General features: G+C 43.3%; 1 pseudogene; it reads right to left on the bottom strand.

Moving 5' to 3' along the window:
• Positions 1-709: 709 nt before the first annotated feature.
• Positions 710-817, bottom strand: LOC132152322 (U2 spliceosomal RNA; annotated as a pseudogene).
• Between the last annotated feature and the right edge of the window lie 23141 nt (positions 818-23958).

The following is a 23958-nucleotide window of genomic DNA, read 5'->3' as shown; positions in this document are numbered from 1 at the left end:
ACATTTATACACACACACATACATTACATACATTTTATCTATATATCTAAATAAAAATAGGCTCAGTATATATGACCCAAAGTAACTAGTAACTAACTACTTGAGTAGATTTTTTATCCGATACTCTTTTACTCTTACTCAAGTAACTATTCAAGACTAGTACATTTACTTTTACTTGAGTAAATATTTCTAGAAGTACTTTTACTTTTACTTGAGTACAGTTTTTGGGTACTCTACCCACCTCTGCTCAACCTGCATCTGGACATCATCGCCATAGACCAACTTTAAAGCTGAATGTTATCATTGTGGATCTAAGGAACAGCTCGCGAATGATCGCAGTTGTCCTGTTGCATTGGCACAGTGTAATAAATGTCAAAAGATGGGACATTAAGTGAAAAAGTGAAGTGACATTCAGCCAAGTATGGTGACCCATACTCAGAATTCGTGCTCTGCATTTAACCCATCCGAGGTGCACACACACAGAGCAGTGAACACACACACACTGTGAACACACACCCGGAGCAGTGGGTAGCCATTCATGCTGTGGCACCCGGGGAGCAGTTGGGGGTTCAATGCCTTGCTCAAGGGCACCTAAGTCGTGGTATTGAGAGTGGAGAGAGCACTGTACATACACTCCCCCCACCTACAATTCCTGCCGGCCTGAGACTCGAACTCACAACCTTTCGATTGCGAGTCCGACTCTCTAACCATTAGGCCACGACTTCCCAATGTAGTCCCCGGATGGGGGACGTATTAGATATTAAACTAATAAGAACAGATACTACACTTGATCTTAGCCAAAAGGCCGAGAAGCGATTACTTGCAGGTGTGATGTTCAGGACAAACTCGCTCATTGCGTGAAATTGACTTATGTGTGGTTCAGATCCTTTTTATGCATGACTCACTAACTGATCAAATTAGGTGCTCTGCTGCCATTGCACCCACAACTACAGTACATATGTGCTTATCGAGCTTAACTTGGATTCTGGTTCATGTTTATGTGACCGGATTATGTGTGTTTAAGACTTGTACGCCTATGTAGGCTATCTATACATATTCCCTTCCTATGGAGGAGGTTTGTTGCGGGTTAGCCTCCTTTGCTTGGTTCACCACACAGGTGCTGTGGGGCGGGGTTGGAATTAACAGGGAGATAAAAGTGGCATGCGTTGAGTGCAAGCTGGTGGAGGTTGTTTTTTAAGGGAATCTGAGTTTTCGTATTTCATGTCGGGAACAGCTTGTTGAAGGCTGGACGAGTAGTTAATTCACACTGGCGACGTACTGCTGTTGGTAGCGGTAGACCGGAACGCCTCCTTGGTTTTAAACGCAAAGTCTAGTAGCCGAGCGAGGCACTAATTAATTGAACTAAGAGCTGGGATCCTTCATGCAAGGTAGCCATTCACTAAGAAACTGAATGCTTTTGGGTGTAATTGCTGTTTTTCCTCTATTGTAATTTTAACCATTATACTGTACCTCCAAGATTTATTGTACATTGTTTATTTGTTTTGTTTGTTTGTTTTTGTCTTTTCTTTTCTTTAAGAGTGGTCGTTTCCCGAATGGTCTGGCAAACAATATTATAACATTGCGCAGCACTCACCCAAAGCTAGCCTGTAGCATAGATTTGGGGTGGTTTCACATGTACTATTCAGTTTGGAGTTTGCTGTGTGCTGGGTTTTTCCTATTGGGGGTGCTGTGTTAACTGAGATTGCGGGGTCTGATTCACTGATTCTGTGTGATGGTGAGGTTTTGCTGTTGGTTATTTGATTTGTGTGCCTATGGATCGTATTGTTTGCCAACCTTCAACATTTTAAGCATAACATTTGTAATAATAAACTGAGATTTTCTTGTATACCAGTCCTTTTCTTCCTTTCTTTAAATCATTTAAGATACCTGTGAAGGGAACTAGGTAAGCCTAATAAAGTATAGTTCCCTAATGTCACATCTGGCGTAGTCGGCAGGGTTGTTCCAAGGCTGGTTACATAGGTGTTTTTTTATTTTATTTTTTATTATTTTTGGTGCACTAATACATTGTTGTGATACTTGGAGGTACAAGGTTGTTTTGTTAGGGGGGGAAAGCGGCAGTTCACCATCTCTAGAGAGAACGTGGTTGGAGATTCGTCGGCAAGTGCTTATTGAAAATCATCCGAGACAATGTCTTCTCCGGGCATAACGGAACTACAGGAGTTAATGGACCAAATTCGACAGCTTCAGGCTGAAAATGAACAATTGAAAGCTCAGGGAAAGGATAGAAATAGGAATACTGATGCTTCTACTTCTAACAGTGAGTCTCGTGTAACACATGCCACTACTGATCCTGAACAGTCTACATCTAGCAATGCTTTTGGGTCGGCTTCGATTCATGCATGTTGTGTTTATGTCCCACGAGAGCGTAAATGTTCTAAATTTACTGGTAAAATGTCTGTTGACCTAGTCACCTTAGATCAATGGATTACTGAGGTCCGTAGATGTTTCGAGGCTAGACCTATGTCTAACGCTGTACAAGTGTTATTTCTGTATGATCACCTAGATGGGGGGGGCAAAAGCAGAGGTTCAGTTTCATGAAGACTCATGAAAAGATTTTTAAGATTCTTGCTGAATATCTTCGTATAGGAGAGGAAGAATTGTATAAACTTGTTAAATCATCTAAACCAACAACATGTATGTTAGACCCTATACCATCTAAGCTCCTAAAAGAGGTGCTTCCAGAAATCATAGATCCTCTTCTGACTATTATAAATTCCTCATTGTCATTAGGATATGTCCCCAAAACCTTCAAACTGCCTGTTATTAAGCCTCTCATCAAAAAAACACAACTTGACCCCAAAGAACTAGTTAATTATAGACCAATCTCGAATCTCCCTTTTCTGTCCAAGATACTAGAAAAGGTGGTATCCTCACAATTATATTCCTTCTTAGAGAAAAATGGTAGATGTGAGGATTTCCAGTCAGGATTTAGACCGTATCATAGTACTGAGACTGTTACAAATGTTACAAAGTTACAAATGATTTGCTCTTATCATCTGATCGTGGGTGTATCTCTCTATTAGTTTTATTGAATCTTAGTGCTGCGTTTGACACAATTGACCACAACATTCTTTTGCATAGACTTGAACACTTTGTTGGCATTAATGGAAGTGCATTAGCATGGTTTGAATCGAACTTGTATGATTGCCATCAGTTCGTAGCAGTGAATGATGTTAGGGGAATTTACAGTTAAAAGGCAAGGCAAGGCAAGTTTATTTATATAGCACATTTCGTACACAATGGTAATTCAAAGTGCTTTACATAAAAGAAAGTAAAATAATAATGAAGAAAAATAATAACAAGAATAAAACAAGCAATTTTAAAACTTTTAAAATTATTAAAAATGTACTTATTTAAAATGAATTTAAAACAGTTAGAAAATGATTTTACATAAAATAAAATAAAAAAAAACAGTGAAAATATATATTACAATCAGTTCGGACATTGCACAGTGCTCATTCAATAAATGCACAGCTAAACAGATGAGTTTTAAGTCTAGATTTAAATGTGACTAGTGTTTTAGCACATCTGGTCTCTTCTGGAAGCTGATTCCAACTGCGGGCGGCATAGTAAGGAGGACTCCCCTTGTTTTGTGCGAACCCTTGGTATTTCTAACTGACTCGATCCTAATGATCTGAGTGGTCTGTTAGGCTTATATTCAGTGAGCATATCTGAAATATATTTCGGTCCTAGGTCATTTAGTGCTGATTTAGTTACTGCTAAAAGATCTGCTTCTAAGCAGTTAAGCACATTTTTGAAAAAAGATGTGGGAAGTGTGTCAAGATAGCAGGTTGACGATTTTAGGTGCTGCACTATGTCTTCCAGAATTTTGCTATCAATTGCTTCAAAATTCGACATAGTATCTTTTTGATATTGTGGCCTAATCTGTCTGACCTCTGCATTACTTGAGGATGTGCTAATCGCCTTCCTGATATTGATGATCTTCTCAGAAAAGAAGGATGCAAACTCATTGCATTTTCTGTCTGATAACATTTCACTGGGAATCTGACTTGGGGGGTTTGTCAGTCTCTCAACAGTGGCAAAAAGAGTACGAGTGTTGTTTAAGTTACTGTTTATAAGGTTTGAGAAGAAATTCTGTCTAGCTGTGGCTAGTTTCACATTAAAAGCATGAAGGCTGTCTTTATAGATGCTATAGTGAATTTCAAGTTTTGTCTTCCGCCACATCCGCTCTGCTTTTCTGCATTGTCTTTTCATAGTCTGAACTGCTGTTGATCTTCTCCAAACTGATTTCTGTCTGTTTGTTTTCTTACTGATTATTATTGGAGCAATATCATCAATAACATTCTTAACTTTTGAGTTGAATGAATCAAGGAGAATATCAACAGAGTCTGCAGAAATTCTTGGTGTTAAAGATATAGCCTCCATAAATAGTACACTTGTGTTCTCGTTAATGCATCTCCTTTTGACAGAGACAGATCTAGATTCAGTTGTAGCAGACATCAAAATATCAAAGAAAATACAGAAGTGATCAGATAGTGCTATGTCCTTAATAACAATGGATGAAATGTTTAGACCCCTACTGATGATTAAGTCTAGAGTGTGTCCACCTTTGTGTGTGGGTCCATGCACATGCTGAGTCAAGTCAAAAGTGTTTAGAACCGTTATCATTTCTTTTGTAGTTTTGTTTTCTGAATTATCTATGTGAATATTAAAATCCCCTGCAATAGCAAAACAGTCAAACTCTGAGGAAATCATTGATAACATTTCTGTGACCTCTTCAACAAAGGCTGGAGAGTATTTTGGAGGCCTGTAAATAATAATAAACAGAATGCGTGGAGCACCTTTCAGCACAATCCCTAGATATTCAAAAGACAAGTACTGACCAAATGACACTTGCTTGCATTGATAGACATCTTTAAATAGAGCAGCTACACCCCCACCTCTCCTAACAGTGGCTGTGATATGTTGTCCTGGCTTCCCTGGCTGTTTTCCAGAAAGTCGTCCTTGGGTGCTGAATCTTGTAGCTGTTTTGATACATCACAGTCTGTCTGTGAGGAGCTCTATGGGCATGGCTCAGCAGGGATAGTGTCCATGAGCAGTGCTTGTTTTGGCTGCGTGGTGTTATCAGTGTCCTTGTGGGATATGTCAACCACATGATGACTCGGACCCGGTGTGTGTGTGCTGAATGGATTGACACACTCTGCTGAAGGATGACGGAGGGAAAAGTAGATATTGTCCTTAAACACTCTAGCACCAAGTTTGTTTGGGTGGAGGCCATCCAGTTTAAACAATTGTCTATGGCCCCAGAAAAGATTGAAGTTGTCAATGAAATTCACTCCTTTTATATTACAAGATCTTTGTAGCCATGTGTTCAGCCCAAGCAACCGTGAAAACATATTTGTTCCACGTGCTGGGAGTGGTCCACTGATGAACCACTGAACTTTGAGTCTTCGAAGTGTTTCAAAGAGTTCACTGAAGTCCTTCTTAAGGAGTTCTGACTGCTCTTTCCGAATATCATTCTTCCCCACATGGATGATGATTCGATTTGCAGTCTTGTGCTTCATCAGAATGTTCTGAAGTTCCTTGTTCACATCAGAGACCATTGCTTGAGGAAGGCAGCATGTTGTTGTAGTCCTGCTACGGATGTTTCTGATAACAGAGTCACCCACTATCAGAGTCCTTGGCTCGGCTGCGCTCTGAGCTGAAAGCCGCTGTCTGCTCGTCCTTGAGCGCCTGTTAGTAGTGATGTTAGCTGCTTGCTGATCAGATCCATGTTTAAATACATTTGGGGATTCCTCACCCACATTCATTAATGCTTCAAATCTGTTCTCAAGATGTATAGGGGGTGGTTGAATGCCAGTATTCACAAGCCTTGTCATAGTCGAATCTGGGGTAGAGGAAGCTACGGCAGCAATACGAGAAACTCGTGACAATCTGATATTTCGTGTTCCTTTGGGTCTCGCTCCCTGTTTGTGCCATCGATTAGTGTGGTGATCAGTTTCGGCTTGTTCCTCTACACTTGGTATAAACTGTTGAGATTCATAAGATTCATGGGACTCTGTATGCTGAGAGGATCCATGACGACGGTCTGCTAAGTGTTCCGTCTGTTTTGGAAGTCCAGCAAGTAACTTTGTTTCAAGAATCACAATCCTTTGTAGAAGTTTGCAGCAGTTCATGCAACAAGTAGATCCAACAGGAGGCATTTTTTCTCATTGTTTGAATGTAGGCAGTTGTTTTCCCGTCTCTGGAATGTAAGCTGCTGGCAGTGGGAGGCAAAGTTTTCTTTTTGTAGTATTATTCCAGTCCCAAAGAGTTTTTAGTTTTAGCATTTGTGCCAAAAAAAATCTGTTTTTTGAGCACTGTGCTGATCTGCTGATGTAGAAATCTTAGAAAAATCAGAGAAAAGTACAGAAATAAGAAGCAAAGCGCAGAGCAGTAAGCTAGAACGTCCGAACGGTAGCAAAGCCGCTAACTCAAGGACCAGCTGTGGTCGCAATGAAGACCAGGAGTCAGAGATGAGTTCAATTAATAATAATAATTTTACTTGAAGAAAATAGTTTGCAGTTTCATAAGCAGAAGTCAGCTTCAATTCTCTCGAAGGAGTTCGTAGGCCGCTCTGACGTACAATACAAAATCAACCACAGTTATACTCCAGACAGAAGACTTAGTTGCGTTAAGCGCTGGTCAGCAGCAATCTGATTGGTTCCAAAACCTAGATAAACTTAGACAATCTTCACATATGGGCATAAACATCTTCAGCATATCTCCAATGATTGTAGCAGGCATCAGCACGGGTGAAGAAGACACCTCATCTCAGGTCCAGATGTCAGCAATGTCAGCAGAAACTATTCAGTTTACCGAACATAGGTGCTGACACACACACACAAAGCCCATTTCTACCATTCAAGGTCCTCTAGCACTGGCAAGTCTCTTATCACTACGGTTGAATACACACACATAGTAGACTGACCTTAATCTTGAGGAATAGAAATACAGGATAGAACAGAATTCTTAATATCTAGTATACATTTAGACATGTATCAGTGTTACATGTCTTTCGTCCCTCGCAGCGCACGTAGTGAAGGCCTCCCTCTGACCCTTTTAGCTGACCCTGTGATCCTAGGAGAAAGAATACACTCACATATGTTCCTGTCTGTTACTTCTTAACACTTCTAAAAGGGAAAAATACAAAACCTGTGTAAGCATGCATCTATCTATACAGTTATATAGATGGCCTTTACTAATTTAGTTACATGATACAACAAGCTTGGAGGTTAAATACTGATCAATAACTTGATTAATAATTACACAATATTAATGAGATAATATATATTGAAGAAAGGATATGATTATTAGGATTAGTTTTAGACCGGTATGGAGTCCAATACTCCACGTCTGGTCTATCAAGTGAGGTCACTACGGAAGGTGGAGTGGTAACGCATGTTTCCCATAAGGGTCACACTTGTCTCTTCACCCTATCATGGACAAGCTGGAGACTAGTTAATCCAGTCCCCATGCTTAGGGCTCTCCCTGCCCTTCCACTCACAACAGGGCGTTGACGTCATCCTTCGTCAGCTGCTGCAGACTGTTGGTCAGCTTCCGTAATCGCAAATCCTCCTCCACCGGGTTTACAGTCCTGCAAGCAGATTTAAGATTCCCATAAGCGCGTTCTCCGAGGCTTCCACAAAATCATTCCAAGCTTCTTCCACAAATTCTTCTACAGAATCAGTCACATCAGTAAATATAGACCCAACCGTGAAAGCAAACATCCACGCTAATGCTTACACCGTGGGTTCTTGAGGATCTGACAAGAAAGGGGTACCTGTTGATCGCAGCCATACTGAATTCAAATATTCATACCAGCAAACACATCATTAGTCTTGACCTGTTGCAAGAAATTATTAATGTATTTCTTACTCGCTTGCTGCGATTTTACTTGAGGGCAGTATTCTGTAGATGTAGTCATATTAGCAACACAATACTCTGTCTCAGAATAATCTTCCTTTTCACACCTCTCAGCTGGATACCACTCAGGACCTATAGTATGGACAACATTATGATGCAGACAATGACCTAAATTCAACCTATAATGTAACTCTCGCAACTCTTGAACAGAGTGATTGGCCTTAAGAATTGACGAAATTGTTTCTCCCTGTCGAACCACTCATCTCCCATAGCAGCATCAGATACCTGTGGCCACATGTAGACTTGATGGGGCTGGAAATCTTTCCGTATCAAATCCTCCATGGTTTGAGGAACCCGCATTGTGGTTTTCCTGCTGGCAATCATCTCTAAACAAAAATGAAACACATTCAACTGCATCCAAGCAGTGACATTATAGACCATTGAGGTGGGACTATGACACCTACTTTCAAGATGGTCATGTAGTTGCTCCATTCGAATGATGGATTTATTAGCCAGTAACATAGCAATATCATACTGAAACAAAACATCTGCCAAATTCGCCCATGTATTATCTGCCTTCACAAAGGACGAGTTACAAATCTCCATTGGGACCTTTGCCCCCGGGGTACCTAATACTTTGTTAATAATTACCGCACATTTGTCAGGCTGATGTGGGGGAAACATCTGGATGAACCACTGTCTCACCTCCCTACCCAAGCATCGTTCCACATGCACGGTCTCCTTCCAAGGATCATCAAACCTAGTATATCTTGGCCAAGCGAGGGAAAGAGCATTAACATTTGGTAAATCATTTCCACTTCCATTTAGATCAAAATTATCCTTATCAGTCTTATCAATTCGTCCTAGTCTATCACATATTGCCCCATAAGATCTGTCTTTATCCCACCTGATAAGATTAACCTTAGCAGGCTGCAAAACATTCCATCGTCTCAGAAATTTGTCATTTGCAACTAACTTATATGTGTCAGAGCCGGGGTCATCTCGAACAAAAATGTTACTGTACAAGTAGCTTTGTACTACATCCTTTACTACTTTATTCGAGTCAAGCTGGTCCCTAGCCTTTGGCAGAAAATAAGACACAATATGACGTGGATCAGGTGCAATAGGATACAAAGGTAACTTCACTGCTTTTCCCCCCATCGTTATATGAGTATGCTGTAACTCACCCTCATCGTCTCTCTTGCTACGTTTAGGAGCAACAGGTGCTTTCTGATTTAATACATACTTGCGGTGCTTATTTATCATTACTGGACAGTCACTATGATTCCTGCTAACTACTGTGATGGGAATCCAACTAAGGGAACTATAATTTCCATCAAAAACATCCACATTACCATTATTCCACCAGCGACCTTTCTGCATGATGAGGGTATTCTCTGGATAATTTGGAGAGTGACCGAGCCAATAGGTCACTGTATCATTGCCGTCAAGTCTATAATAATGATTCTTAATCTTTTGATACATAGTCGGAAGCAAATTTAGACCCTCTGTAGAATTTAGGCATGGGTATCTAACCCAAGAAGGACGGCAGTCGGCCATTTCACAATCCCAATTTGTTGAGAACGCATGAAAGCGTCCAGTTGAGAGAGAAATTTGGATCTAGAGCAAAAATTATAATGCAATCAGAATTAACATTACCAATGAGAGCGGAATAACCAAACGAATGAATGCTCGTCTGAGTTTCAGACGTCTTTCTCTGCGTGCTTCTTCATGAAGAATCAGCACGTCATCAGGTCCGGACATCTGAAACAGTCAAGTCAAAATTTAGGATAAACCCGTACATTTAACTTTTACCTATAACACCTAAGGTTGACTATGAGGTCTGATGATTAACACGAGGCAGCATTCAGGTTGTGGCATTTCTCGAGGGGCTTCACCTGAGACCAGTGTCTCCATACTGTACCAAGCATTCCTCTGTCAAGAAGAACAGAAGTGTTAGTAGTTAACAAAACTTGATAAGGCCCATCAAACTTAGGACCCAGAGGGGTTACTATTTCCCTCTGCATCATTACTGTATCTCCAATTTCTGGGAGAACAGGCAGTGTGGTTTGCTCTTTGTTATCTTGTTCAGCTTGCCTAATACTGACACTAACTCGTGTATCACGTAAGCAATAATCCAAAGCTTTCAGATAATTTTGCAGAGCATCTTTCAAAGGGCCAGAGGGTCCCTCATGTTGCAATGGTGCATCCCATGGCAAGCGCATGTAACGACCTGACATGATTTCAAAGGGGCTGATCTGTGTGGTTTTATTAGGGCTCGCTCTCATACTAAACAGTATCATTGGTATTGCAGCGTGCCAACCCTTTCCCCACTCCAGAGTTGGAAGCTTTCAATGTTCGGTTAGCTCGTTCAACTGAACCATTTGACTGAGGCCTAAAAGATATGTGGAAGTGTTGTGTAATCCCCATTAATCTCATAGCCTGTTTCATCACTTTCCCTGTGAAGTGTGTACCCTGATCTGAATCTATCTGTAAAGTAAGTCCCCATCTAGGAAATACTTCAGTCAACAAAATTTTGGCAGTTGCGTCTGTGGTGCAATTTCTCAGCGGAAAGGCCTCCACCCATCTAGAAAACAAATCAATGATCATTAAGATGTATGGAAAACCTCCACTAGGGGGTAATGGACCTATGAAATCAATTTGCAAATGTGTCCAGGGTCCCTGAGGGCGAGGAGCATGTCCCAAGGGAATCTTAAGCTTTGAAGGAGAATTCACCTTGAGACATACTAAACATCTTTTACAAAAATCTGTGCAAGCGGTTCTCAGCTTGGGCCACCACCATGTTTTTGAAATCATTGCATGTAGCTTTTCAGGACCTGCATGTGCCAAACCATGATATAAAGACATTAATTCAGTACGAGCAGAAGAGGGACAAACAAATCGATCATGAAATTTCTAAAGTCCATCGGAATTCTTTAGTGCCCCTAACTTAGTCCACTGTTCAGTCTCTTCTGGATCATCAGTGTCATATAACTCAAAGACATCTCTGGTTGGCACTTCCCCCTCCTGGGGAGAAAGAAGTACTACACTCACAAGTTTCTCAGTTTGTTTTGCAGCCCCCCTGGCGGCAGTATCTGCAGCCCGATTTCCTTTGGCTTCTGGTGACTCCTCATGTGAATGCCCCCGTGACTTTGATCACGGCTCCAGCAGCAGGCAGGTTGCAGGCCTCCATCAGTTCAATGACCTGCTTTTGATGAGAAATAGGAAGACCAGCAGTAGTCAAAAATCCCCGGCGTTGCCACACAGGCCCAAAATCTACAGCGACCCCATAAGCATAACGGCTATCTGTATATACATTTATACGTTTCCCTTTGCCGAACTGCAGGGCGCGGGTCAGGGCAATGAGTTCAGCTACTTGAGCTCCACCACCTGCAAGAGAACCACAGTCAACTGTCTCACCGTGCTCGTTTACCACAGCCCATCCAGTGTATCGTGTACCATTCTCATAAAAACTGGACCCGTCGACGAACAGTTTCATTGCATCTTGCAGTGGCTCGGTGTCAAGTGGGCTCCGAGTGTCGTTCTCAATCAGCTGTGCGCAATTGTGAGCAGTTCCTTCTTCTGGCAGAAGGGATGCAGGGTTGATTACATTGTCAGCATCAATCAAGATTTCAACATTTTTACTCAAAAGGGTGGCTTCCCACTTAGCTCGTCGTTGATTTGAAATTGTACCCAGGTGTGTGTTTGTGAGTAGTTTGAGTATCTGGTGTCTGGTGTGCAGTACCACTTTCTGGTGCATGACGACCTCCTCTGTTGCCTTGACAGCCCATTCAGCACAGTCACAAATCCGCAAGCATGGATGCTGACCAGCCATGGAAACGGGAATAGGTGTTGAGAAGTACCCCACCATACCGTAAGACGTTCTTCCAGGAACACGCTGACCCAGGGCAGCTGAGTAGGACTTCTTCCCTACCCAAGTCCACAGGTGAAAGGCCCGCCGAGCATCTGCGTGTCTAAGTGCAGGACAAGAAGAAAGAGTCTCTTTGATACTCACAAACGCCTCTTCCATCTCCTCTGTCCATTCGATAAGCTCCTGTCCAGGCTTTCCTCCCTTCAGTGCTTCTGTGAGGGGCTTAGAAAGTTCAGTATATTCAGACACATACTGGCGGCAGTAATTCAAAAGTCCCATTACCTGCCTTAGACCAGTCACAGTGTTAGGCTTTGGCAGCTCGACGATAGCTTTGACCCGTTCAGGAGTGATGCGTCTGCCATGGACTCCAACGATCTGTCCCAGATATGTCACCTCGGGTCTCGCCTACTGCACCATCTACAAATTAATCTAGAACCCTCCCTGGTTTAGGGTTTTCAAAACAGTCTGAACAGCATTCAAATGTTTAAGTTTGGTAGGACTACAGATCAAAAAGTCATCCACGTACTGGAGTACGACAGACCCATCATTTTCAATTTCTTTTCGAATGGGATCAATAAATGAAGCCAATACTTGATTGAACAGACTGGACGAATGGCAGAATCCTTGAGGCATTCGAGTCCATGTCCATTGTTGTCCAGAACAGGAAAATGCAAATTTGATTTGATTCTCTGGTGCTAAGGGGCAAGTCCAAAAACCATTAGCAATGTCTAAAGCAGTAAAATAGCAATGCTCAGATCCATTCTCATTCAAAATAGTGGCTGGGTTGCTTCCATCAGCTTTTTGTACCGGCCACATAGGAGAATTCGTGTGGGCGGAGCATGGCACAATTATCCCCCATTTATGCAACTCATTAACAACCTTTTCAGCTCCTAAGCGAGCATCATTTTTCAAAGGATATTGGCGTTTGGCATCATGCATGGGACCTGAGATGTGGAGTGGCGGGGTTGTTCCCGATGCATCCCAGATCAATCAATACTTTCCCTTAACCTATATCTCTATCTATATATGCGCATATAGGTTATCTAGGTATTTATTCTAAAACTCTAAAGCTCTAAAAGTATTTTGGATACTCTGTTCCCTAGCCACTGACCTGACCTATTTTCTAAGCTCGGGGCGTGCCCCTGTCTGCACAGACGAGTGGTCAAGAATTGGAAGAGCGAGTTACGTCTAGAACCCCCGTCTAGCGTCTTACATTCTTCTCGGAATTCCTAAATCCCTACTTGGCTACCCCTGGCCGTAAATGCACATTATCAAAACAGCAAATTAAGATCATACATATCACACACCCCTATACTGTTAATTTTTTTTTTATAATGTATTGTCTTCTTATTGATCCATTAGTTCACATCGATTTTTGCATTGGTCTGAACAAAACAAAAGTTTTATTGAAAATGCTCATTTATTCTTTGCTAGCAGGTGGAGGGTTTGGTAGAAATATCATTGTTTCCCTGGTAATGGAGAACACAAAGATGTATCATATCGATATTGAAGATGTATCATATCGATCACAAGTGCAGTATGGAGTACCTCAATGCTCAGTACTAGGGCCGGTACTCTTCACGCTTTATATGTTACCCTTGGGAGATCTCATCAGGGAACATGGTGTTAGCTTTCACTGTTATGCTGATGATACTCAGCTCTATATTTCTTCGCGGCCCGGTGAAACACACCAAAAATGGAATGCATAGTCGATATAAAAAACTGGATGACGAGTAATTTCTTACTGCTAAATTCTGAAAAAACAGAGGTGTTAATTATAGGACCTAAAAACTCTGCTTGTAATAACCTAGAACACTGTGTAAGACTTGATGGTTGCTCTGTCAATTCTTCGTCATCAGTTAGGAACCTAGGTGTGCTATTTGATCACAATCTTTCCTTAGAAAGCCACGTTTCTAGCATTTGTTAAACTGCATTTTTCCATCTCAAAAATATATCTAAATTACGGCCTATGCTCTCAATGTCAAATGCAGAAATGTTAATCCATGCATTTATGACCTCAAGGTTAGATTATTGTAATGCTTTATTGGGTGGTTGTTCTACACGCGTAGTAAACAAACTACAGCTAGTCCAAAATGTAGCAGCAAGAGTTCTTACTAGAACCAGGAAGTATGACCATATTAGCCCGGTCCTGTCAACACTGCACTGGCTCCCTATCAAGCATCGTATAGATTTTAAAATATTGCTTATTACTTATAAAGCCCTGAATGGTTTAGCACCTCAGTATTTGAATGAGCTCCTTTTACATTATAATCTTCTACGTCCGCTACGTTCTCAAAACTCAGGCAATTTGATAATACCTAGAATATCAAAATCAACTGCGGGCGGCGGATCCTTTTCCTGTTTGGTGCCTAAACTCTGGAATAACCTACCTAACATTGTTCGGGAGGCAGACACACTCTTGCAGTTTAAATCTAGATTAAAGACCCATCTCTTTAACCTGGCTTACACATAACATACTAATATGCTTTTAATATCCAAATCCATTAATGGATTTTTAGGCTGCATTAATTAGGTAAACCAGAACCGGGAACACTTCCCATAACACCCTATGTACTTGCTACATCATTAGAAGAATGGCATCTACGCTAATATTTGTCTATTTCTCTCTTATTACGAGGTCACCGTGGCCACCAGATGCAGTCTGTGTCCAGATCAGAGGGTCACTGCAGTCACCCGGATCCAGTACGTATCCAGACCAGATGGTCACTGCAGTCACCCGGATCCAGTGCGTATCCAGACCAGATGGTGGATCAGCGCCTAGAAAGGACCTCTACTGCCCTGAAAGACAGCGGAGACCAGGACAACTAGAGCCCCAGATACAGATCCCCTGTAAAAACCTTGTCTCAGAGGAGCACCAGGACAAGACCACAGGAAACAGATGATTCTTCTGCACAATCTGACTTTGCTGCAGCCTGGAATTGAACTACCTTTTTGTCTGGTCAGAGGAGAACTGGCCCCCCAACTGAGCCTGGTTTCTCCCAAGTTTTTTTTCTCCATTCTGTCACCGATGGAGTTTTGGTTTCTTACTGCTGTCGCCTCTGGCTTGCTTAGTTGGGGTCACTTCATCTACAGCGATATCGTTGACTTGATTGCAAATAAATGCACAGACACTATTTAACTGAACAGAGATGACATCACTGAATTCAATGATGAACTGCCTTAAACTATCATTTTGCATTATTGACACACTGTTTTCCTAATGAATGTTGTTTAGTTGCTTTGACACAATGTACTTTGTTTAAAACGCTATATAAATAAAGGTGACTTGACTTGACTGAAAATTTCAGTTGTTCTTAGTCTTATGTGGCAGCACAGTTGTGTTTCTTTCAGCGACACCAGAAAGAGGGAGAGTCTTTACGTGATTTTTCTCATGTTTTAACCTGTTAGCCAGCACCCCCCATTATGGGACTCACATCTGAAAGTGCTCTACCTAACTTATAATTGTAACAATTTCCTACTTCAGTTTGTTACAAACATAATTTTGGTGTCTTTGGAAAGAAGACCCTTTGGGCTTTACTTTTTATCAACCAGATTTGATAATGCTCAAAAATATTAAAAGTTATAGACACTAAAGTGCATTGAATTTTTTTACCACACTTAAATAGTTTTTTTATTTGATATAAAAATACATGAAATGAGTCCTGGAGCAATCTATAAAAGTAATGGGTTGAAAGCCAGATTTCTCATGAGTTTTTATTTCAAATCTGAATATGATATCATGAAAAATGAGACTCTATTTTTATGAGACTATGTCTAGACCCATCACCCACCCAAATATACAAAAATATATTTCCCAATGGTATTGAACAATTGTATTGTATTGAATTATTGAACAATGGCTTCTACAAACTATTTAGTAAGTAAACATACCACTGCATAGTTTTTTTTTTCAATTATAAAACACTAGACAGAAACGTAGACATCATATAAGTGATTTATTTGAGCACTAGAAAAATACAATAAGAATAATTTGAGTAAGAAAAATAATAATAAGAAAAATAAAAAAAAAGATTTAACTTTGTTTGCCAATTACAGAAAATCCTGAGATTGCTAGATATGCAGCATTTACAATGAATTACGATGCAAATAAGTGCTGATGGCCATTTATACAGATGGTAATAACACAAATGCGCCATTTAGTAAATAATCCACTCTCTCTATTCATATAGACAGGTTCACTTTGGTAGCCGTGATCATGCAGTAATAGCGAGCTGATTTGGGCTGATTTGCACTCAAACAGATGGTAATCATGCAGATACATTCACATTCAACATAAAACTGTCACGCTGTCTGGTCTCTGTTTCCCTGAGTCTCCACTAGTGGTCTCACTTCCCATTGGCACCTCACCGTAGGCACTACAAATCCCACTAAGCCTTGTCCCTTCATCACAGTAATTGCACTCCTGTTAATTGCACTCAGGTGTCTTCACTTGATAGTCATTACCCTGCCTATATTAACTGGTCTTTTTCTGTTTGTTTTCATGGAGTCCTTTCATTCCGTCACCCAGTTTCCTCACCTTCCAAGTTTCCTCGTCTTCTTAGTTTCCTGCTCCAGTTCCTATTCCTGTTCCTATCCCTATTGTTTGTCTGTTTGGATTGATTTCTGGTTTTGACCCCTGCTTGTTGGATTCTGATTTGGATTATCCATTAAACCACACTGCGTTTGGATCTCTCATCTCCTGTGTTTCCCTGGGTTCCGATCATAACAAAAACATACTCTCACATATATAAAAACTGTTGAAAAATAAAAGAAACAAAGAAAAAGGCGATCGCTATAAGTTACGCTTCCATCAGCTGACAGGTGCATCAGAGCTCGTCACGAGGGAGCGCCAAAATTCAAATATACTATCTTTTGCCTATCTTTCATTCATTCTTTTTTACGGTGGATCATCTCATTCTGCTTTCTCTTTCGATACTCGTGTATCAGTTGGGAGGAGTCAGGGGGCAGATTCTAATGCAATATCGGCAGCTAATACGGAAATGACAGAGCTAAAGGAATGTTTACGGCATCAGCAGGGCCAATTAGATGCCATTTTGTCACAATTAAATTTGTCTCGTGCACAGGCTAACCTAAGGGGTGTAGGAGGCCAGTCTAAAACATATCGGTTTCATGCTGATGGTAGGCCGATTTGTATTCGTTGTAACAGAGCAGGTCATATTGCCAAATACTGTCGTGTCGATCAAAACTCAACTAATGTAGCAACCCAGGGGGTGGGGCAGAAGGCCGTAGCTCATAATCAGCTAGTGGCATTACCTACTCCTCTGCAGCCACAGGAAAACTAGCGCCCTCTGGTGTGGAGAGCCAAACACCAAGGGGGGCTCAATTAGACTCTTGTCACTCGGTTTCTGATAGCATGCCCCACCTCATAGGTCAGCGTCCAGTGGTTCATGTCTGCATGGGGGGAAAAGTAGTTGCAAGTTTACTGGGCTCTATGGTTTCAACAATAACTGAAACATTTTTTGGGGAAAATTTTCAATCCTGTGAGGAAGCCCTTAAACCCTGTAGTTGGCTACAATTACGAGCAGCTAATGGGTACAAAATCCCGTACTCTGGCTACCTCGAACTGGATTTGACTGTTTGGTAAAACTTCCCCCCCGCATGGGCATTTTAGTAGTGCGTGATCCAACCGATCCTTTTACTCAACAACAGAAGTGTGCAGTCCCCGGTTTAATAGCTAAGAACATCATCCGGAGCTTTTATAAAGAATTGTTTGCCGACATATCGACAACCTCAGCCCAGGTCTCTCCTATGGACAAAGACCGTAGAGTATGATGGCAGGCTTTCACCAAATGCCAGTCCATTGAGAATCTCCATAGTAAACGGTGTTTAGGCAAGGCTAGAGTTCAGAGTTCTGCAGTATGCATTCCTGCCGGGTCCCTGAAACTAATCTAGTGCTGCTAATTTTTCCCTCCACTTTGTGCTATTGGAGCCACCCACAGAGGAAACGCAGTTGCCAGTGGGTATTTTGATCTCTAAGGCATTACTATCAGTGAAGAACGGGGTGGTAGAAATACCAGTAACTAATGTGAGTTTACAAGATGTGTGGATGCAACCGCACACCATTTTGGGTGCACTCCATATGGTTCAGGTTATGTCTACAGGGTGCTTAGTAAACATTGTGGAAGGGTGTAGTGGAGAACAGGTTGCCGTAGTGCAGTCGGCGGAGATGAAAGCTACTCCCTCAATTTATTTTTCTAGCAAGTCTTGGCCAACCCTATCTGCAGAACAGGAAGACCAAGTAAAGGTGCTATTGCAGAAGCACAGCAATGTTTTCAGCGAGGGGGAGGTTGATATAGGGTGTACTACCTTGGTAGAGCATCAGATCCACCTCACTGATGATGTCCCCATTAGGCAGAGATACCGTCGATTGCCTCCTTCCCAGTATGATCAAGTTAAAGCCCATATCCAGCAGCTGCTGGAGGCCGGAATTTTGAAACCCAGTTCTAGTCCCTACTCGTCGCCCATAGTTATTGTGCAAACGAAAGGGGGAGACCTTAGACTCTGTGTGGACTACCAGCTCTTGAATGCAAAGACGAGAAAAGACGCTTATCCGCTTCCTCGTATAGATGAGTTCTTGGATGCACTGACTTGAGCGAAGTGGTTTTCAACTTTAAATCTTGCCAGTGGTTACAACCAGGTGCCAGTTGCAGAAGTGGATAAGGCCAAGACAGCATTTTGTACACTGTTTGGACTCTTTGAGTTCAATCGTATGCCGATTGGCCTTTGTAACTCGCTGAATACGTTCCAGAGGTTGATGGAGAGGATTGGAGAGGAAGATCAAAGCTTCAAGTTAAAACAGTCTAAATGCCACTGTGGCGAGTGGGGCGGGGCCGAGGGACGTGGGAACAAGGAGTGAGGCCGGCAATGATTGGGAAATCAGCGGCACCGCGGAGGATAATTCGTGCTGTCCGCCGAGGGCCGTCCAGTGCCACCGCCAGGCACCGCGGAGGAGATCGCCCAGCCGGTGGAGGGCCGAGCAGCAGTGTGTCTGGGAACCGGAATTTTTTTTTTCTCTCTCTCTCCCCTCTCTCGTCTCTGTCGCTCCTCCTTCCATCTCCTTTTCTCTCGCCTCGTCTGTCCTACCCCCAGGTTCCCGCAGGTCCCCGTGAGCGGTCCCCCCCGGAGGGAGGTGGGGGGGAGTAGAGCGCAGTCTCGAGGGTACCCCCCGGCCTGCGAGGGGCGATGGGGGTATGTGGCGAGTGGGGCGGGGCCGAGGGACGTGGGAACAAAGAGGGAGGCCTACGGTCTCGAGTCCCACGTAGGAGATGGAAGGATATAAAACTGGAGCGACGACAGTGAAGGACGAGAGAGGACCAGGCCTGGGCTTTTAGTTGTGTTTTGGTTTTTATTTGAGCGCACCAGTCGTCCGTGAGGGGCTCCCGCCTCCTTCTTGCCGATTACAAAGGTTATAATTCATTACAGCCACTTCTTTCCAAGAGAGGTAAATACCTGGGACATGTCGTCTCTGCCTATGGGGTAGCCACTGATCCGGATAGTCAAAGCAGTAGCAGAATGGAAACAGCCGGCCACTACAAAGGAACAAAGCTCTTTTCTGTGGTGGAGACTGGCTCTAATAGGTCTAAGTCCCGGGCAAATGTACTGGGAGATGGCTGGACCCCGGAGTGCCAGCAGAGTTTTCAGACTCTAAAAAGCTGCTTGATCAGCGCCCCTGTCTTAGCATATGCCAATTTCACAAAACCGTTCGTCTTAAAGGTTGATGCAAGCCATGCTGGGCTCGGCGCTGTCCTAGCCCAAGAGCAAGATGGATGTAGGAAGCCAATTGCTTTTGCCAGTAGAGGGTTACGCCCGAGAAATATGTCTAACTACAGCTCTCGTAAGCTAGAGCTTCTAGCCCTTAAATGGGCCATCACCAGCTTAAGGAGTATCTTCTAGTTGCAAAGTTTGTGGTCTTCACCGACAATAACCCATTGAGTTATTTGCAGACAGCTAAGATAGGGGCTACAGAACATCGCTGGGCCTCAGAGCTAGCAATGTTTGACTTTGAGATCCGATATCACCCAGGCTCTGCAAACAGAAATGTGGATGCCCTTTACAGGCTGCCACCCCCTGTTTCAATTGCTACTGTGGCCCAAGGTTTAGAGATCCCCTTAGTTCCCTTGAGTGTTGAGGACTGTAGGACCCAAACACTGTGCCAAGAGACCAGTGCCTTACCAATCCGACAGAAGGCTAATTTGCAAGCTCTACAGATGGAGGATCATGTTATTGGTCCATTCATCCCTTCCTTGAAATGAGGAGCAGTTCCAACGAAATCAGAATGGACACTGTTGCCCCCAGAGACTCAGAAACTGCTTAAACATTGGCCAAGGATTCGGTGTCGGGATGGGGTGTTGTATCGCAGCGTTTGGCTGCCCGGGTACAGTAGAGAGACTGTTCAGTTGATCTTGCCGCAGTGCCTTAAACAGGAAGTCTTGAAAGGTCTTCATGATGACCACGGACATCAAGGCATAGAATGTACAACCCGCCTCATTAGAGAAAGATGTTTTTGGCCTGGTATGTCCCAAGAGATTGAGAATTATTGCCAAGAATGCAGTCGTTGCATCGTGGCAAAAGCTGACTGCTTTCAGACCCCGGGAAGTTGTAGCCATGGATTTCACCACTTTGGAGAAATCAACAGATAGACGTGAACATGTTCTGATCGCAACTGATGTATTTTCAAAGTACACGCAGGTATATCCAGCCAGTGATCAGAAGGCCAGCACAGTGGCTAAACTACTTACAGAGGGTTGGTTCTACCGTTACGGGGTGCCCAAGCGGATTCACAGTGATCAGGGCAGAAGTTTTGAGGGAGATCTTATGAAACAGTTGTGCCAGTTGTACAATATTGCTAAGAGCAGAACGACATCGTATCATCCGGAGGGTAACAGGCAGTGCGAGAGATTTAATCGCACGTTACACAATCTACTCCGCTCGTTACCCCCAGATCAGAAACATAAATGGCCCCAAGTACTTTCCCACGTTCTCTTTGCTTACAACACTACTCAGCATGCATCAACTGGCCATTCACCCTTTGAAGTGATGTTTGGGCAGAAAGTACGACTGCCAGTGGATTTTCTGTTGGGCAGTACTGAAGAGGAAATTGGACACGGGCACCCTAACGATTGGATTATACAACACCAGCATAATCTCAGGGCAATTTACACACATGCACGAGACCGATTAACCATCTCAGCAGAGCATCGGAATCAGCAGGTCACCCCTTCAGTGAGCCAGCCACTTGCTCCAGGAACATTAGTCCACAGGAGGAATCATCCTTTGGGCCGCCATAAGATTCAAAACTTTTGGGATTCTATAGTGTATCGAGTACAAGAAGTCTTGGACCAGGATAGGAGAGTGTACAAGATTCGGCCACTGGAAGGGTCTGGGCCAGAAAAGAACATTAAGAGGATAGTGATTCTGAGGATGGGATTGTGCTGATGGAACCATTGAATAATATGGAGAGTAACAGTGGCATGCCTCCTGAATCTCACTTGGGCCTACCTGGCCCCTCTGGGCCATACATGCCTTGAGGTCTACGTTAACCCCACAGTGGAGATTGAGTCGGGATCCCCCTCGAACCATGACACGGTAGTAAGGCACTCAGCAAGGGCTACTGCAGGTCAACATAGTAACCCTTTCCATTTGCCTAGAAATGTCCGTGGCAATGTGGGCCAGGCTAACTCAGTTGAGGGTAGACGTATAACCACTGCTCCCTTATTAGTAACATTTAGACCCTGGGTATAACTAGAAAGGGGGATATCCTCACCGGGACAGTGAGCTCTCAAAGCTAGTCAAGTCTGCTTTATTGTCAATTCTTCCACATGTACAGTACATACATACAGAGAATCGAAATTGCGTTACTCTCAGACCTCCAGTGCATACAGATAACATTAACAGTAGAGTCTAAAAATCTAGATCAAATATAAAATGTAGATACAACTATACAATAAGGGAATGTATAAAAGACATATCATAAAATTAAAAATAAAGTTAAATAAAGCAGCGCAAGGCACATGGCAGATAGAGTGCAAATCAATGAAGTGAACAACAGGGCAGATAAAAGATTTTTAGTGCAAAAAAAAGAAGCTTATTTAGTCTGATTAAAGTGACAAAGGGCTCAAGGGCAGTTATTTTATTTAACTGACTGATGAGGTAGTGGAATGACGTCAGTTCCATGCTGAATGAGGTAGTGAGCAGACCAATGCAGCACAAAGTGACTGGTGCATGTCATCGTATATTAGTGGTGGGGGGTGGAAGGACCTGGGGATGTGGGATCTGGGGGGGGGGGGTTGTTCATAGTTCAGTGGTGCCTGGGGCAGAAAAGGGGAGGGGGGGCAAGTTCGGTAGGGAGTTCAGCTTCCTGACAGCCTGGTGGATGAAGCTGTCCTTCAGTCTGCTGGTTCTGGCCTGGAGACTCCGCAGTCTCCTCCCTGATGGCAGCAGGCTGAAGAAGCTGTGTGACGGGTAGGTGGGATCACCTGTGATGCAGAGAGCTTTGCGAGTGAGACAGGTTATGTAAATGTACTGGAGGGAGGGGAGAGAGACACCAATGATCTTCTCAGCTGCTCTCACTATGCATTGCAGAGTCTTTCGGCAGGACGCGTTGCAGGCACCATACCACACAGTGATGCAGCTCGACGGGATGCTCTCGATGGTGCCTCCGTAGAAAGTGTACATGATGGGGGGTGGGGCTCTGGCTCTCCTCAGTTTTCGGAGGAAGTAGAGACGCTGTTGTGATTTCTTAGCAAGTGCTGCTGTGTTTTCAGTCCAGGAGAGGTCCTCTGTGATGTGCACACCCAGGAACTTGGTGCTGCTCACTCTCTCCACAGTCGCACCGTTGATGGTCAGAGGAACGTGCTGAGTATGCGCTCTCCTGAAGTCAATAACAATCTCCTCCGTCTTCTCCACGTTCAGAGAGAGATTGTTGCCCCTGCACCACCCGGCAAGGCGGCTCACCTGGCTCCTGTAGTTTGTCTCATCTTTGTTGCTAATGAGACCCACCACAGTCGTGTCATCTGCAAACTTAATTAAGAGGTTGGAATTGGGTGACGGTGTGCAGTCATGGGACAGTAAAGTGAAGAGGAGGGGGCTCAGTACACATCCTTGGGGGGCCCCAGTGTTCAGTGCGATAGTGCTGGATGTGTTGCTGCCGACCCATACTGCCTGAGGTCTTCCAGTCAGAAAGTCCAACAGCCAGTTGCACAGCGAAGTGTTGAGCCCCAGCTGGACCAGTTTGTAAATGAGCTGTTGAGGGATGAATGCTGAACTGAAGTCTATGAACAGCATTCTAACATATGAGTCCTTTTTGTCCAGATGTGTGAGTCAAAGTCAAAGTCACCTTTATTTATATAGCGCTTTAAACAAAATACATTGCGTCAAAGTAACTGAACAACATTCATTAGGAAAACAGTGTCAATAATGCAAAAATGATAGTTAAAGGCAGTTCATCATGGATTCAGTTATGTCATCTCTGTTCAGTTAAATAGTGTCTGTGCATTTATTTGCAATCAGGTCAACGATAACGCTGTAGATGAAGTGTCCCCAACTAAGCAAGCCAGAGGCGACAGCGGCAAGGAATCGAAATTCCATCGGTGACAGAATGGAGAAAAAAAACCTTGGGAGAAACCAGGCTCAGTTGGGGGGCCAGTTCTCCTCTGACCAGACAAAACCAGTAGTTCAATTCCAGGCTGCAGCAAAGTCAGATTGTGCAGAAGAATCATCTGTTTCCTGTGGTCTTGTCCTGGTGCTCCTCTGAGACAAGGTCTTTACAGGGGATCTGTATCTGGGGCTCTAGTTGTCCTGGTCTCCGCTGTCTTTCATGGATGTAGAGGTCCTTTCTAGGTGCTGATCCACCATCTGGTCTGGATACGTACTGGATCCGGGTGACTGCAGTGACCCTCTGATCTGGACACAGACTGGATCTGGTGGCCACGGTGACCTCGGAACAAGAGAGAAACAGACAAATATTAGCATAGATGCCATTCTTCTAATGATGTAGCAAGTACATAGGGTGTTATGGGAAGTGTTTCCGGTTCCGGTTTACCTAATTAATGCAGCCTAAAAATCCTTTAACGGATTTGGATAATAAAAGCATATTAGTATGTTATGTGTATGCCAGGTTAAAGAGATGGGTCTTTAATCTAGATTTAAACTGCAAGAGTGTGTCTGCCTCCCGAACAATG

This window comes from Carassius carassius, chromosome 10 (genome assembly GCF_963082965.1).
Source record: "Carassius carassius chromosome 10, fCarCar2.1, whole genome shotgun sequence".
Taxonomy (NCBI): Eukaryota; Metazoa; Chordata; class Actinopteri; order Cypriniformes; family Cyprinidae; genus Carassius; species Carassius carassius.
The sequence above is the reverse complement of the archived record's forward strand: the minus strand, read 5'-3'. Positions and strand labels throughout refer to the sequence as shown.